Here is a 15,686-nt window from a genome sequence, read left to right on the forward strand (position 1 = left end):
TTAGGGCTGAGGGGCAACTGCTGATTGACTAGGATAAGCCTGTCTTGGCTCATCAGGCAGGAGAAAGTCGTCAGCAGTCGCTTCCTTAATTAGAGAGCATTCCTTGGAAGGAGGGTTGAAGGGAGAGTCCATAGGGCCCATACTTACAGGTTGCTCTTGCTAGAAGGGCTCATTTTCTCCTGTATAAAGCATAATTAAAAAGTCAGGGATTTTCCAGCAACATCTCATAGACTTAGCTATGTATTATACAGGGCCAGCCAAGCTCCTTACGCAGCAGAAACTTAATAATTTGGCAATTAGAATGTATAGCAAAGTCAAGGAGTCTGCCGCAGACTTACTTCTAAAATTGAGGTGGTCTGTTATAGCAAGAATCCACAAATACCCAGGACTATCTTGCCCAGAGTTGCAAATTCACTCAAGTTAAGCCCCTATGTTTGCTTTTGTACAACAGTCCACAAATCCTCACACTGGAGGAGGGAAAACAGAAGGCTTTGCCAAGCTGGTTCAGTAACCAAATTAGCATTTTCTATATCCTCCCTCTAAAGGTACAGGCGCTGGCACTTTCTACAATCTGCATACCAAAGGAATATAAAAAAAAACAAAAAAAACACTTTAATAATTCATTTTAATTCCATAAGAAAGAAAAAAAATGTTAAGTTCCTTAATGTGCCACGTCAAGTCACTTCCTAGGTGGGAGTTGCGTCTCTATTGGCTCAGCAAGACTCCATTTGTGATTGGGTGTAGCATTTTCCATACTTCCATTACCTCCAAACTGGGATAGCAAACTCCACCGAGCCGTTAATGTGACAAAATAGACAATTAATGCAGGACACACTGTTTGTCTTATCCCACAGGTCTCACTATCCCTACTCCCTGAAAATCAAATCTAACATTTTAGCATTTGTAACGTTTTTACTCATGGTACGTAGACTGTGGAGGACCAACTTATAACATGCTTTTCTGACAAGCGTAATGCGCTTCATAGAATATTTTCTCATCCAGCTTCTCATCAATCTATGTGTTGCCAAAGGATTTCGAGCAGGTTCTCTAGGGCACAACAGTTGTTCCAAATCAATGTAGCAGCTCATCCTGCATTGACCGCCAAAGAGGAAAAAGAAATAAAGGTTAGCAAGAAAGGGAAGCCACATTCCAGTAAGATTTGAATAACCCCCAACCACCCTGAAGCCCTGACTCCAAGGTATGAGGGGTGCATGGTTTCATTGGCTGATGCTGGCAAAGTGACCCAAATCCCTTTGACAAAATCATGCAATTTTAATGCATGAACTGGCTATTACACCTGCACTGCTGAACACTTAATAAGACATTTTTAAGATTGTATAATTGTGGATTATAAAGAACGTTACTGAATTAAGCAAAGAGAGAAGCATAGAAAAGGGGAATGAAACAGGGAGGCAAAGAAGCAGTTGTATCAAGGGAACAAGAGAAAGCGGAGGGACTATGAGCAGCAGAACTGTTTGATGGGAGGAAGGGACAGAAGGGTGACATGAGAGAGCTGCGCAGACGGTGTTGGTACTTAATCAATAAAAATAAACCTACATGTTCATACTCACTGGTTGAAAGGATCACTCCAAGGCTGGTTCCACACTATGTGGCCACACATAATGGTGGTTTTGCAAATACTTGCATAACTACAGACCATCTTGCCTCTGATAGCAAGTTCATGTTAGTCTTACCAGCTGCAAGGGCTCACGGCATGTCCTAGAATGTCATATCTTCTCATCATTGTCAGGGTCTCTGCCAAATCTATGTGTCCACCACTGTCGCTTGTAAAGCAGAAAAAGAAAACAAGTTAATGAGCCACCTGAAAAGGCTGTTCTATTGAAGCAAGCAATTTGCCTTACCACCTAGCCCTCTTTTACCCAATAGTGCACTGGCCCAGACAATAGCCCGATGCATAGATGACCATGCAGCATTCAGGAGCATCACAGACCTTAATGGCACTCGCTCTTGCTTTTTTACTTGGTAAACACAAAAACAATAGAACCATTTTCAAAATGCTAGCAAGGTATGATTTTCACAAATTATTTTGTATCTAACATTTCACCCCTGAGTTATTGGTACCCATCGACTAAAAAAAAGGGAGAGGATGACGACTTAAAAAAAGGAGACAGAAACAGGTGGTACATAAAGACAGGGGAATTGTGCTAAAGAAGGTGTCCGGCTGTGCGCGTCAACAGTACCCGAATTTTATATTTTCATGTAATTATTGCATTTGTTTAAAAACTGAAAGTATGGAAGCATTTTGGGGATAACCTTAGAAAGAAGATACACTAAAGGAGAAGCTTCAATATCTTGGTCTTTTCCTGTTCCAATAAAACTGTAGTCTTAACCTAATGCATATTAGCCAAACATATCTCTCTTGTCTATGAGATCTCTACCAAATCTTGTCTTAGACAATGACACTAAATGCTTATCTTACAACCTTGCGATAAGCAGGTCCTCAACACCAACAGCCACCTGGGGACTAACGAGTATATCTAAGGGAAAGGATTTTATTTCAATTGCCACCAAAAACAATCATCTCAGGGTGGTGTCTGTTGGGGAAGGCCATTAGAATAAAACGGTAACCTACATGGCAACAAATATTGTAAAACACCCACTACTCATTACACACAGAGGGGAAGATGATTTTTGTTAAGCGAAAAGGTCTTACCTTTAATGAAGGGCTAAGTCTTCTCTTTAGCCAGTGTCCATGGATGGGTTGCAATCATTTCTTGCTCTATTTCAGGAAAGTATGACAGTGTTAAAGACTTTTACTTATTCTTATTCATAAGAGATATTGTGGTGCCACACTCCCTTGGCTATTGTGAGGTACCCTGTGGGACTACATTGGCCATTTTTTCTTCCAAAACGTACAGACATAGAGAGATTGAATTACAATATGAACCATTAGGCCCATCTAGCCTGTGTGTTTCTTAACGCTGAAGTCCTTGTCTTTCAGTGTTTCAGGGCAGCTATACGATTTCCCGGCAAATGTTTAACTTCCATCACCCTACTAAACTCTACCACTTCTGATTGAGAGGCTGTACAACTGATCTACAACCCCCTCCAACAAAATAATTACATATTAAGAAACAAAAATCATATACAGGATCCATGAGGATGGACACAGACAGAAGGGAAAAAGGGATTGTGGAAATCTCCAATGGAAATCCCCTGGTCAAGGCATGTGAGATGGAGACGGTGCACTCACAGCCAGAATCTGCTGGCGCTATATAAATAAATGTAGGGGGAAAGCACATTTGGACAAACAATAATCCACTAGGGGCGCTCGTGTATCCGGTTTCAATTATGTAGGGAACAGAAAAAAATAAAAAAATACTAATAGTGTAGTAAAAGAGTGGATATTTCTCTGTTTGTTATTCCCAAATTTTACACTCACAATCTACATGAGTTGATCTGGGTTCAGTCAAAACCAGCCTCGGGTTCCATATGTTGGGTCTATGCAAAAAAACAAACATCAAAAGCCCATGGTGTAGTACCGTTTTGCAATGAAAAACGCCAAAGTGAGAATGCATTTACACTTAGGTTGATAAATGTATGCCTGTAGTTCCAGATTGCCATCTGGGAGCAGTCACCTCCTTCCTCGATGCTGGGTGTCCTTGAGGTTTTGAAGTTCTTCACAGCTTAGGCTCAGAGGGTGCTTTATATATATATCAAATAAATAACTATAAACTGCAACACCAAAGGTATTGTAGTAAAAATAGTATTTTATTTTGGATCCATGCCAGGATTAAAATGAGGCTAAATTTGCTTGGTATACAGCAAATAATGCTCGTAGTAACTTAAAAAGAATAATAAAACCGTGTATAAAAGAGTCCATAAAAGATAAGTCCTTGTATACCGGTATAGAAGTCCTAGGTGATTCACTCAACGCGTTTCGCCAGTTCTGGCTTCATCAGGAGTGTTTTCCGGCATATATAAAAGAAAGGAAAGTCATATATTTATTTATTACACCTTATCTATTTTTACTTACACTGGTCTTCACACTCTTTCGGAAAGCACATTTGGCCAGGGAACTAAAAGCAGAGTGGAAACAAACTGTTGAGGGAGACTTCTCAATTTAATAGAGGCAAGCAGGAGAGAGCAGAATGGGACATACAGTACAGAGAGAGGGGACGTTAATAACAATAATAATAACAAAACATTAAAATGCTAAACGAGGCATAGACTGATCCACCTACTATTGGGGAAGTGTTGGTGACACTCACATATTTATCAGATGGAGAGGATGACCAAGTGTATAAACCATACAATGGTTCAAATTTGATCTAACATGGCACATGGATTTTCTTATGTTTCAAATCTGTACTTTGATTACATTGCCTATGCTATACTGAACAAAACATTGTATAATTTATGTCACATGTTTCATTATCTGGAACAAGTTCTAAGCCAAACAAAAGGGTAAAAAGAGAACTACAAGCCAGAGAATATTGGTAATAGGAGGAATACAATGAGAGAGGATAGGCTAGAAGAGTAAGAGATACGGGCCTTGGGAAAACAGATGAAGACAACGGTGAAAAGAAAACAAAAGTAAAGAAAGAAAAAACAAACGCTGAAACTGCAATTCAAAACCAATAAACTATTAAGTATCTCTACATGTAAAGAAGCAACACAATTCTCTGAGGAAACTATGAGTACTAGAAGAGTTACAGTGAAAGGAAGTTTCAACTCACCATTGTAGATAAGAATAATGCAGGCTGAGGATCAGGAAAGACTAGGGAATCTCAATATGTATATCCTTAAAGGCATTTAACAAATCACAGGAGGGATGTTTGTTTCAAAAGAGGAGAAATGGTTAAACAACGTTCATAATCTGAAACTAGTGAGTTAGAGGCTTAGTTATAATGTAAAGAAGTTTTACTCCAAGAGTGGTAGAGAAATGGAACAGACTCCCAGCAGAAGTAGTAGAGACTAATAAAGCAAAGGAATGTAAACATGCATGGTATAGGCATAAAATCCAACATTAGGCCTTGGACTGATCGAGGTCTGACGTTACAAAGAGAAAATTTTGGTGAGCTGTTGTGCAGGAAGAATTTGGCTACCATGTGCAATGGAGAGTTCAATCACCTTGCACAAGCCCATTGACTCTTGTGTTATACTCTGCCAGCTCAGCTGCCTCCTGGAGAAAGCGGCCAGGGTTAGCCCTGGCTAACACTAACAAAGTAAGGTGTACAGCAAAGTAAGGTATTTGAAATGGAAACCCTTCTGCAAACTCTTGCCTTAGCGAATAAACCCCACTGTTTGTAGTGTAGCACCTGCCTTCTAAGGGGCCTAGTATTCACACATCAAGCCAGTTAGCTTCAAAGATACAACACAACAGAAAAGGGATTGAACAAGACACGTTAAAGCTTACTTTTTGTTCCGTGATTATTGTTTTCAGTTCTTATTATTGTTTTATTTGATTGCTTTCTTGATGCGGGGTGTCTGGTTGTCCACTTTGGGTCCTTTTGGGTGTCGCCTACATGCATCACACTACACTTAATTTTGTCACTTTAAACATCAGGGGCCTAAATAAACCAGAAAGCCGCTCCAGTCTGGCTCATTTTCTGCAATCTACTAAATCTAAGGTGGCTTTCCTCCAAGAAACCCACTTCAGGGATGGCAAAGAGCCGCCTCTATGCGCTAAACGTTTCCCCCTGCGGTATTTCTCTAGTTCACACGACACTAAGACCAAGGGTGTCGCTATCTTGTTACATAAAAGCTTACCTTTTCAACTGGTTGACACCTGGAAGGACTCTGAGGGGAGGTGTATTTTAGTCAAGGGATATATTGTTTCGCAGATGGTTACTCTTGCCTGCATTTACGCTCCTAACCGCAACCAAACAAGCTTTTTAGTCTCGGTCTTGCGCAGGCTTGCGGATTTTCAGGATGGGATTTCTATTGTGGGAGGCGATTTTAATATGACACTTGACCCCAGACTGGACTGCTCCTCTGGACGTTCCCATATCCCCTATTCTCGCATATCCCAAGTTAAGAAGGCCCTCCACAATATGCAATTAGTTGATGCTTGGAGGGTATTACACCCATCCATTAAGGATTACACGTATTACTCAGCGTTACATTCCCGCTATACGCGAATTGATTCCATTTTTATTACTCATTACCACTTACCTATGCTCTCCTCCTCCATCATTGGGCCTACTACTATAGGGGATCATGCCCCGTTACATGTCACCTTGTCCCTCGCTCAGCTCCCGCCTAAGGTGTAGAGTTGGAGACTGAATTAATCCCTCCTGTCGTCTTCGGCTGACGTTCAGGTACTGGCCGAAGAGCTTCGTCATTATTTCCGTGACAATATCTCCCCTGAAGTGCCCTTCTCCACGGTCTGGGAGGCTCATAAATCTGTTATTCGGGGGCACTTAATTAAGTTAGGGGCCGCTGCTAAACGCCTTGCACTTGGTGAAATTACCCATCTTACTAACAAAATAGCAGCCATAGAGGGAACCCATAAATTCACTTTGAACCCGGATCTTTTGACTCAACTAGGTGTGCTAAGAGAGAGGTTGGCATCCCTGGTCAATACCCGTGCCAAACGACATTACCTTCTGACGCGTAGACATTTTAATGAGCTTGGAGATAAAGCAGGGAAACTGCTAGCCAGGGCAGTCCGGGCAAAGCGGGCTATGTCCTTCATCTCTAAAGAGCGAGATCAGGCAACTCATCACTCCACCCCTGACATAGCAGCCTGATTTCAGGCCTATTATGCCTCGTTATATGGCTTGCCCCCTGCCCCCGGTTCGGTGCCTGCCGCTGGGGACTCGCTTCAGCAGTACCTGAATAAATTTTTTCCGGTCCGTATCTCTAGAGAGGACTCCGCAGTATTGGATGCCCCGATTGATCTCACGGAGGTTGAGGCGGCAGTAAAGTCTCTGCCTAATGGTAAAAGCCCTGGCCCTGACAGGTTTACCAAGGCCTATTACCAAAAATTTCTTAAGATACTTGGCCCCCATTTGGTCACCCTGTTTAACGGCCTGACTAAGGGAGATCATTTTAACCCCCATACTAATATGGCTCATATAACTCTTATTCTGAAACCGGGCAAGGATGCGGATCTATGCGGTAATTATCGGCCAATTTCTCTGCTAAACACAGATATCAAATTATTGGCCAAAATATTGGCGGCGCCTCTTAAACCCCTTATCCCGGGCATAATCCACCTGGATCAGGTGGGGTTTGTTCAGGGGCGGGAAGCGCGTGACAATACCATCCGCGTTCTAGATGTGATAGACCACGCGAACAAATCAAATCTCCCTCTTACCTTGGTCTACTGACGCAGAGAAGGCCTTTGATAGGGTCTCCTGGCCCTATATGTTTCAGGTCTTCTGTCATTTAGGCCTCGGTGGAGTCTTTTGCAGTTGGATATCCGCCTTATATTTTAACCCCTCTGCCAGGATTAGAGTGAACGGCTTCCTCTCAGGCCCAATTCCTCTTTCAAATGGCACGCGCCAGGGATGCCCCCTCTCTCCCATCTTGTTTATCTTTTGCATGGAACCCCTAGCTACTGCCATACGATTGAATCCCAACATCAAGGGTATAAAATCCTCAACCATGGAACATAAACTGGCCCTGTTTGCGGATGATATGCTGGGAATGTTGTCTGACCCTCTATTATCGATCCCGCTTTTTCTAAAAGAGCTAGAGACGTTCCAACAGATTTCTAATTATAAAATTAATTTAGCTAAATCGGAGATTCTGGGGGTTCGGGTCCTGGATTCGGTCAAGCAGGTCTTGACTGCATGCTTCCCTATTAAATGGTGCCTTACTAGTTTTAAGTTCCTGGGACTACAGATCCCTGCCGACCTTTCTTTATTATTTTCTCTGAATTTTTTCCTCTTTTGGACCGAGTGTCTCGTGACCTTCGACACTGGTCCTTCCCACATATATCTTGGTTTGGGAGAGTTGCGGTGTTAAAAATGAACATACTACCAAGGTTTTTATACCTCTTCCACACCTTGCCGATCTTTATCTCCTCCTCGCATCGCCTGGCCTTTTAACATTTAGTTAGACCCAAATTATGTGGGGGCCTGGGGGTTCCTCACTTGGAATTATACTATCACGCAGTTGAATGGACTATACGGGTCCGCAAGCAGTGGGTTCAGCTGGAGGGGGGGGTGCTCCCACACCCCATCCATTCTTACCCATGGCTTCCGTCCACGTTCAGTCACTCATGTCACGTTACACACCCCACCATCGCACCGACTTTCTGCATCCTCAAAAAATATGTCACTAAGGGTCAACTTTTGTCACACCCCAGCCCTCTTTTCCCTATCTCCGACAATCCGGCTTTTCCACCTGGGTACCTTACTGGCCGTTCCAGAAGGTTCACGCCTGTATCTGCGGGTGCCCTGCGCTTTTGCCATGTTTATGTTAATGATGTTTTGAGACCTATGAAGGACCTCCTAGGCCAGCGACCACCACATGCAATCTCTTTTTTACATGCAATTACATCACTTCATCGCCTCTCTGCCCCGACGGACTGACTACTGTAGACCCTTGATGGCCTTTGAACACCTATGCTCTGCAGCCTCTGAGCCGCCCCACCTGATGTCTGCGCTCTACTCCATGCTATTAGCATTAGATATGACTTCTAAGCCCTACTTTTTGGCCCTCTGGGAACGTGAGTTTCCCCACATTTCCACAACTGCAGACTGGGATAAAATTATTCAACTTACGCATAAGGGTGCCTTAGCCAGTAGAATACAGGAAACCTCCTATAAATTGCTTATTCGGTGGTACCGCGTTCCCGCATGATCTTCACAAGTTCCTGCCGGAGGTCCCTGACCTCTGCTGGAGGTGCGAGAGTGGTCTAGGCACCTTTTTGCATATATGGTGGGAGTGCCCATTAGTGGTTCTGTACTGGAGGGTTGTGGAGCGCGTATTACGGGAAGTAAACGACTCAGCTTATACTCTGACTCCTGCTGCTGCCCTTTTGCATCACACCCCCCTTTCCATAACTGCTTACAAGCACTCGGTCACTTATCATATTCTTAGCGCAGCGAAGGCGGTGATACCTCTTTTCTGGAAACAAAAGGACACACCTCCTATACAAATCTGGCTTAACAAGGTGCAATTCATTTCGCAAATGGAGGAATTGGTGTGGACCTCCCGTGGGAAGGAATTTCAATTCAACAGAAGGTGGTTTCGGTGGAGGGAACTTATCGCCTCCCCTCGGTTCCCTGAGATACTGCACCCTGTAGGTTAGTTTTACCTCCATTTCTAACTGCTGGGTCCCTTCTGGTTGCCAGTCTCTGGGACCAGTGGCACCGCTTCTGTTCAGGTCTCACTGTTCAGGTACTATTTTTGTCAGCTTGTGACACCGACTCACGCATCGTTTTATGTTTTTCGTTTATGTTTCTTTTTGTTCTTATGTTCACGGGTTACATTATGTCCTTTGCTCTAAGCACATTACGTCTCGGTTGAGATGTATGTTATCTATGCGAATGTACATTCCGGGCATTCTGGGCATCTCTCGTCCTCATACGGGTCCTGGACTTCTGCCCTGTTCAGTACCTGTCCTTATGTATTCCGTTATGTACTTTCATGACGCATACCTGTACCATTGTATTACGGCACAAATGTCCTAGCTGATTATACATGCATTTTCAGACCTGTTGTTTTCCGTGGACGGACTTTTGGGTACCATCCTAATCATAATATTATTTTTTGAATATGTTGTTTCCTAACGCATTATTGTATGCTGTCTTACTACACTGTGCTGTACTGCAATGTTTTTCTTTACACACCTTGCAATAAACGGAGAATTTACAAAAAAAAGACACGTTAAAGATATGGAAAGAAGAAGAACTACTCATGATAAGTGAAGGAAAATACATTAGTATTATTGGAGACGATAGGGTCTGAGACAACTTGTGCTTTCAGGAACAGCAAAGGAAAAAAAAAATGAAAACACAAAAGAATAGGGCCAATGGCAATATAAAAATCGAGACAGAGGAAATACTGTGCAAAGATAAGCCCTGGCCTGGACACATCCCACTGCAACCACAGCACCTGGATTTCTCAAAGAAATTGAACATCAAAAGAACCAAGTGCTGCAAGTGAAGCTTAAAACCCCCTGGGTCTCAAACCCAATGCCTGGTTGGCTGGTGGAGTCACTTGACCAGGTTCAGCCAATCAGAAGGCAGGAGTAAGGCTCAAAGAAAATGGATGAGAACAATACACAAGGGTGTGGGGGGAAATGGGGCATTCATTTACATGGAGGGCTGGCTGAGGGTCATCACATAAATCAATACACAATGTGGGGCTGTCTGGTAGGATAAATACATAATGTGGGGCTGTCTGGTGGGATAAATACACAATGTGGGGATGTATGGTGGGATAAATATTCAATGCAGGGGTAATTTTTAAGTTGATGGTTTTGTATGGCCTTTGCATGATGATATAAAAAAGCACAGACAGTTTTTGTATACATTGTACAGCCAAGTCACTGTTTTTGCAGCATGCTTACACCTGTTTGGTAGGCCTCGTATTATACATTTGTATTATTTGAGCCTGTGACTAGCTTGGGTGCACCAACATTTTTTCTTTTCCCTTTTATTTAATGATATAAATAGCCAAATGTGGGGAAATGGCTAATGCTGAGAGAGTGACCCAAATCCCTTTGACTAAATCATTCAATTTACATGCACGAACTGGGTGGAATAGAACCCGAGAGCCTCATGGACTGTAGTTTGGCCCCCTAACCGTTACTCTACATAGCAATACAGAGAAGGCACCTTGCTTGTCTCCCACACAAACACAATAAATAAACTAAAGCAGGATAGCATGTAAGGGCAGAGACTGGACGACTTATGTTTTGGTCTACCTGCTTGCTGACAATCACCAAACAGAGACAAGAGACAGTTCAAAGAGAAGCACCATGGAGGGGAACTCAGGATCTCAAGTGCCCTAGTCCAACACCCTACGCATGACACTACAGACACTAGCAAATCTGTTCCCTGCAAACAATCCATTGGTTTTTCACCTCAATGCAATCTTGTAGCTTGCCTTCCTCCCAAACACACCAAAAAAATCAATTGGAGTGAATTGAACCCAGAACCTCAACCATTGCACCACAGGGAACAGGTATAAGAAACAATCCTTTAGTTTTACCTTTAGCTAACCTGACTCCCAAACAAATGCACCGAATAAACTAAAGAATGGTGGCTTGTAAGGGTAAAGACAAGATGGCTTATGTTTTGGTCTATGTGCTTACTTAATAATAAATATAAAAAAATAAAAAGATACAAGTACAATTGAAACATGGGGGAATAGAGCTCAGAACCTCAAGAAACCAAGTCCAACACCTTAGCCATTACGCTACAGAAACAAGACATAAGTTTGATTGGTCAGCCCTGGTCAGGTGACATCACCCACCAATCAGGAGGCTTGGGCTGAGGGCAGCCCCTGATTTTCTGAACCTAGTCAGCTGACTCCAGTAACCAATAAGCAGGTAGCCCAGCTTCCCCTCTCTCTGATTGGTCAGCCCTGGTCAGGTGACACCACCCACCAACCAGGAGGCTAGGGCTGAGTGGAAGCCACTGATTGGCTGAGCCTAGTCAGCTGACTCCAGAAACCAATCAGCAGCCGGCCCAGGTTCCCCTCTCTCTGTTTGGTCAGCCCTGGTCAGGTGACGCCACCCATCAATCAGGAGGCTAGGGCTGAGTGGTTGCTAACAATAGCTTTTTTCTCCCTTACCAAACAACAACAAAAAATAAAAAGTTGAAGGTGCAATTCAACCCAGAACCTCATGGACTGTAGTTTGGCTCCCTAACCATTACTCTACATAGCCATATGGAAATGGCACCTTGCTTGTCTCCCACACAAACACAATAAATAAACTAAAGAAGGATAGCATGTAAGGGCAGAGACTGGACGACTTATGTTTTGGTCTACCTGCTTGTTGACAATCACCAAACGAAAAAAAACGCCAAACAGAGACAAGAGACAGTTCAAAGAGAAGCACCACGGGAGGGAGCTCAGGATCTCAAGTGCCCTAGTCCAACACCTTACGGATGACACTACAGACACTAGCAAACCTGCTCCCTGCAAACAATCCATTGGTTTTTCACCTCAATGCAATCTTGTAGCTTGCTTTCCTCCCAAACACACCAAAAAATCAATTGGAGTGAATTGAACCCAGAACCTCAACCATTGCACCACAGGGAACAGGTATAAGAAACAATCCTTTAGTTTTACCTTTAGCTAACCTGACTCCCAAACAAATGCACTGAATAAACTAAAGAATGGTGGCTTGTAAGGGTAAAGACAAGATGGCTTATGTTTTGGTCTATATGCTTACTTAAAAAAAAAAAAAAAAAAAGATAAAAGCTCAATTGAAACATGGGGGTATTGAACTCAGAATCTCAAGAAGCCAAGTCTAACACCTTAGCCATTACGCTACAGAGACAAGACATATGTGCACAGAGAAACAATCCTTTAGTTTTAAGCCCCACACAGTCCTTTAGCTGGCCGGACTTCCAAACAAACACACTAAATAAACTAGAGAATGGTGGCTTGTCGGGGCAGAGACAAGATGGCTTAAGTTTTTGTCTACGTGGTGATCCATAAGCCTTAGGGAATTGAGCCCAGAACCTCAAGAATCACCTAAACCTCAACTTGTGTGGGAGACAAGCAAAACACTATTTCCTTATGGCTATGTAGAGTAATGGTTAGGGAGCCAAACTGCGATCGTGTGGTTCTGGGTTCAATTCCACCTTCAACTTTCTCTTTTTTTCTGTTGTTGTTTTGTAAGGGAGAAAAAATTGGTAACAACCAGGCAGACCAAAACACAAGCCACCCAGTTCATGCATGTAAATTGAATGATTTAGTCAAAGGGATGTGGGTCACTCTCTCAGCATTAGCCATTTCCCCACATTTGGCTATTTATATCATCATGCAAAGGCCATACAAAACCATCAACTTAAAAATTACCCCTTCATTGAATATTTATCCCACCATACATCCCCACATTGTGTATTGATTTATGTGATGACCCTCAGCCAGCGCTCCATGTAAATGAATGCCCCATTTCCCTCCGGTTGCGACTAGTTCCTATCCGGTAGAAGGACCATGTCCTTTACAGGGATAGGAAATAGCTTGCTCAGTGTGTGTGAGCTATTTTCTAGCTCACACAGGTTCCTTACAGGGATAGGAACTAGACGGTTCATAGTGAGAAATCTTGTTTCCATCCAACTAAAGGACTTTTATACCATCAGGTAACAATGGTCCTTTACAAGGATAACAATCCCTAGTTACTATACTGCAAAGGGACTCATATCTCCAGCTTACACAGGTCCCTTACAGGGATAGGAACTAGATAGTTCATAGTGAGAAATCTAGTTTCCATCCAGCTAAAGGACTCTTATACCTTCAGGTACCAATGGTCCTTTACAAGGATAACAATCCCTAGTTCCTATACTGCAAAGGGACTCATATCTCCAGCTCACACAGGTCACTTAAAGGGATAGGAACTAGACGGTTCATAGTGAGAAATCTTGTTTCCACGGTCTTGCCATGGTCATAAAGGCAAGAAACATTGTCTATTAGATTTTATTTACGCTAACGCGGTTTCGTAACATACCCATAGATATTCCTAATAATAATTGTTGTGTTAATGGGTACAGGAGAAAGACACAGGCAGTGGAGCCTTTCTTGGATATTCTCCCTTGTGTATGGCAGTCCGACGAACATAACTGAGCTGTTCCCACTACCTTTGCACTTGTCCGCTGCACAATACTTCGTAGGCAACAGTTTATGCCTGTCTCCTATTCCAAAAAGCCGCCACCACGAGGACGTAATCTATTAATCTACCCATGTCACTAAAAAGTTAATGTTTTGTGAGTGGTTGAGATAAACTGTAGAAGAAGAAAACAGTATAAACATCTAGTTAAAAAAAAAAAAGATTTTTAATTGCAATTCCAGATATATTAAATGCGTTATGTTCATTTAGTTATTCGTGAACATTTTTTATTATTATTACTATTATTTTTTAAACATATACAGCTGTTGCTTTATTTTATCACATTCTCATATACATTGTGAAGCTCTCAATTACAGACATGGCATTTAGTCTATAACAAATGAGTCTATTCACTAAAAAATGATGTGCAGGAGAGTTGAGATCCCTGGCTTAACTAGAGTGAGTTGTGCGCTCTCGCTCTCTCTCTCTCTGGGGGCGCGCTCTCTCTCTCTCGGGGGGCGCGCTCGCTCTCTCTCTCTCGGCGCGCACTCTCTCCCTCTCGGTGCGTGCTCTCTCTCTCGGGGGGCGCGTGCGCTTGCTCTCTCTCGGGGGGCGCTCTCTCTCTCTCTGGGGCGTGCTCTCTCGGGGGGCACGCTCTATCTCAGGGGGCGCTCTCTCTCTCAAGGCGCGCACTCTCTCTCTCACTCGAGGCGCGCACACACACACACTCACTGGCACAGAGAGACACACACACTCACTGGCACAGAGCGAGAGAGAGACACACTCACTGGCACAGAGAGACACACACTCACTGGCACAGAGCGAGAGAGAGAGACACACTCACTGGCACAGAGAGAGAGAGAAACTAACTGGCACAGAGAGAGAGAGACACTCACTGGCACAGAGAGAGACACAATCACTGACACAGATAGAGACACAATCACTGGCACAGAGAGAGACACAATCACTGGCACAGAGAGAGACACAATCACTGGCACACAGAGAGAGTGTCAGAGAGAGACACAATCACTGGCACAGAGACAGAGAGAAACTCATTGTGAATTATTTCACAGATTCAAGTTTCCTTCTGCCTCCATAATATTCTGTATTTTCAGTAGTTCTGTTAAAACTTCATGCTCACATCCCACGTTATTGAAAACGTGGAAACAGCAGCCCAGCACAGCCCATTTGTAGTCATTTGCACGTCCCGCGCTGTTGCTGCTTCTTCTTCCTGTAGTTCTTTGTACCATCCATGTGACCAGTCACATGGTCTGCTGACATCACCAGAGTGCTTCTACTGGGTAGGAACTAGCCGTGACCCTTTTTAACGGATTGTTAACATGAAGACACACAGACTGCAGCTTATTCCTTATTTCTCCTGGAGAAGCCAATGCTAGTTGGCGAAACGCGTTGAGACATTCTTATACATACGGATTCTTCAATACGGACGTTTTTAACCCTTCACTCTTGATTGAGACTTTTTTTACCTATCGTTTACATGCATTACACAGTGGTTATGCCAACTTGTCTGTAAGTTCTACTTTTTTCATTAAACATTTATAAGAAATTACTGCACCATCTGTGTGTTTCTCACCTATATTGCAGACCCCAAGAAGAAATATATTCTTTCTTTTGAGCCTCATTTCAAGTGACTTTTGTGAGTGCACTTAACACATTTATTTAAATCTTTGTTTTGAATTTATTACACTATTATTATATATTTTTTTCCACATGTTCATGCGCCCCTTTTTCGACATACTGATTTATTGAACACTTGTGAGGAGTGTGGTTTGGGAGCAGCAGAACGTGTAGGGTATATATATATATATTTACTTATTATCACATTCACGTGAAGGTGGTTTCTTTTGTTTCTATTGTCTACTAATACGTACCTGTTTTTCTTTTTAGAGGTCACTTCACCCCTGGTCATCTAAATTACATCTATTTCTGACAATTTTATTCATCTCTTTCCATCATCATC

The sequence above is a fragment of the Sceloporus occidentalis genome, unplaced genomic scaffold (genome assembly GCF_023333645.1).
Source record: "Sceloporus occidentalis isolate IW3139 unplaced genomic scaffold, rSceOcc1.0.p SCAF_181, whole genome shotgun sequence".
Taxonomy (NCBI): Eukaryota; Metazoa; Chordata; class Lepidosauria; order Squamata; family Phrynosomatidae; genus Sceloporus; species Sceloporus occidentalis.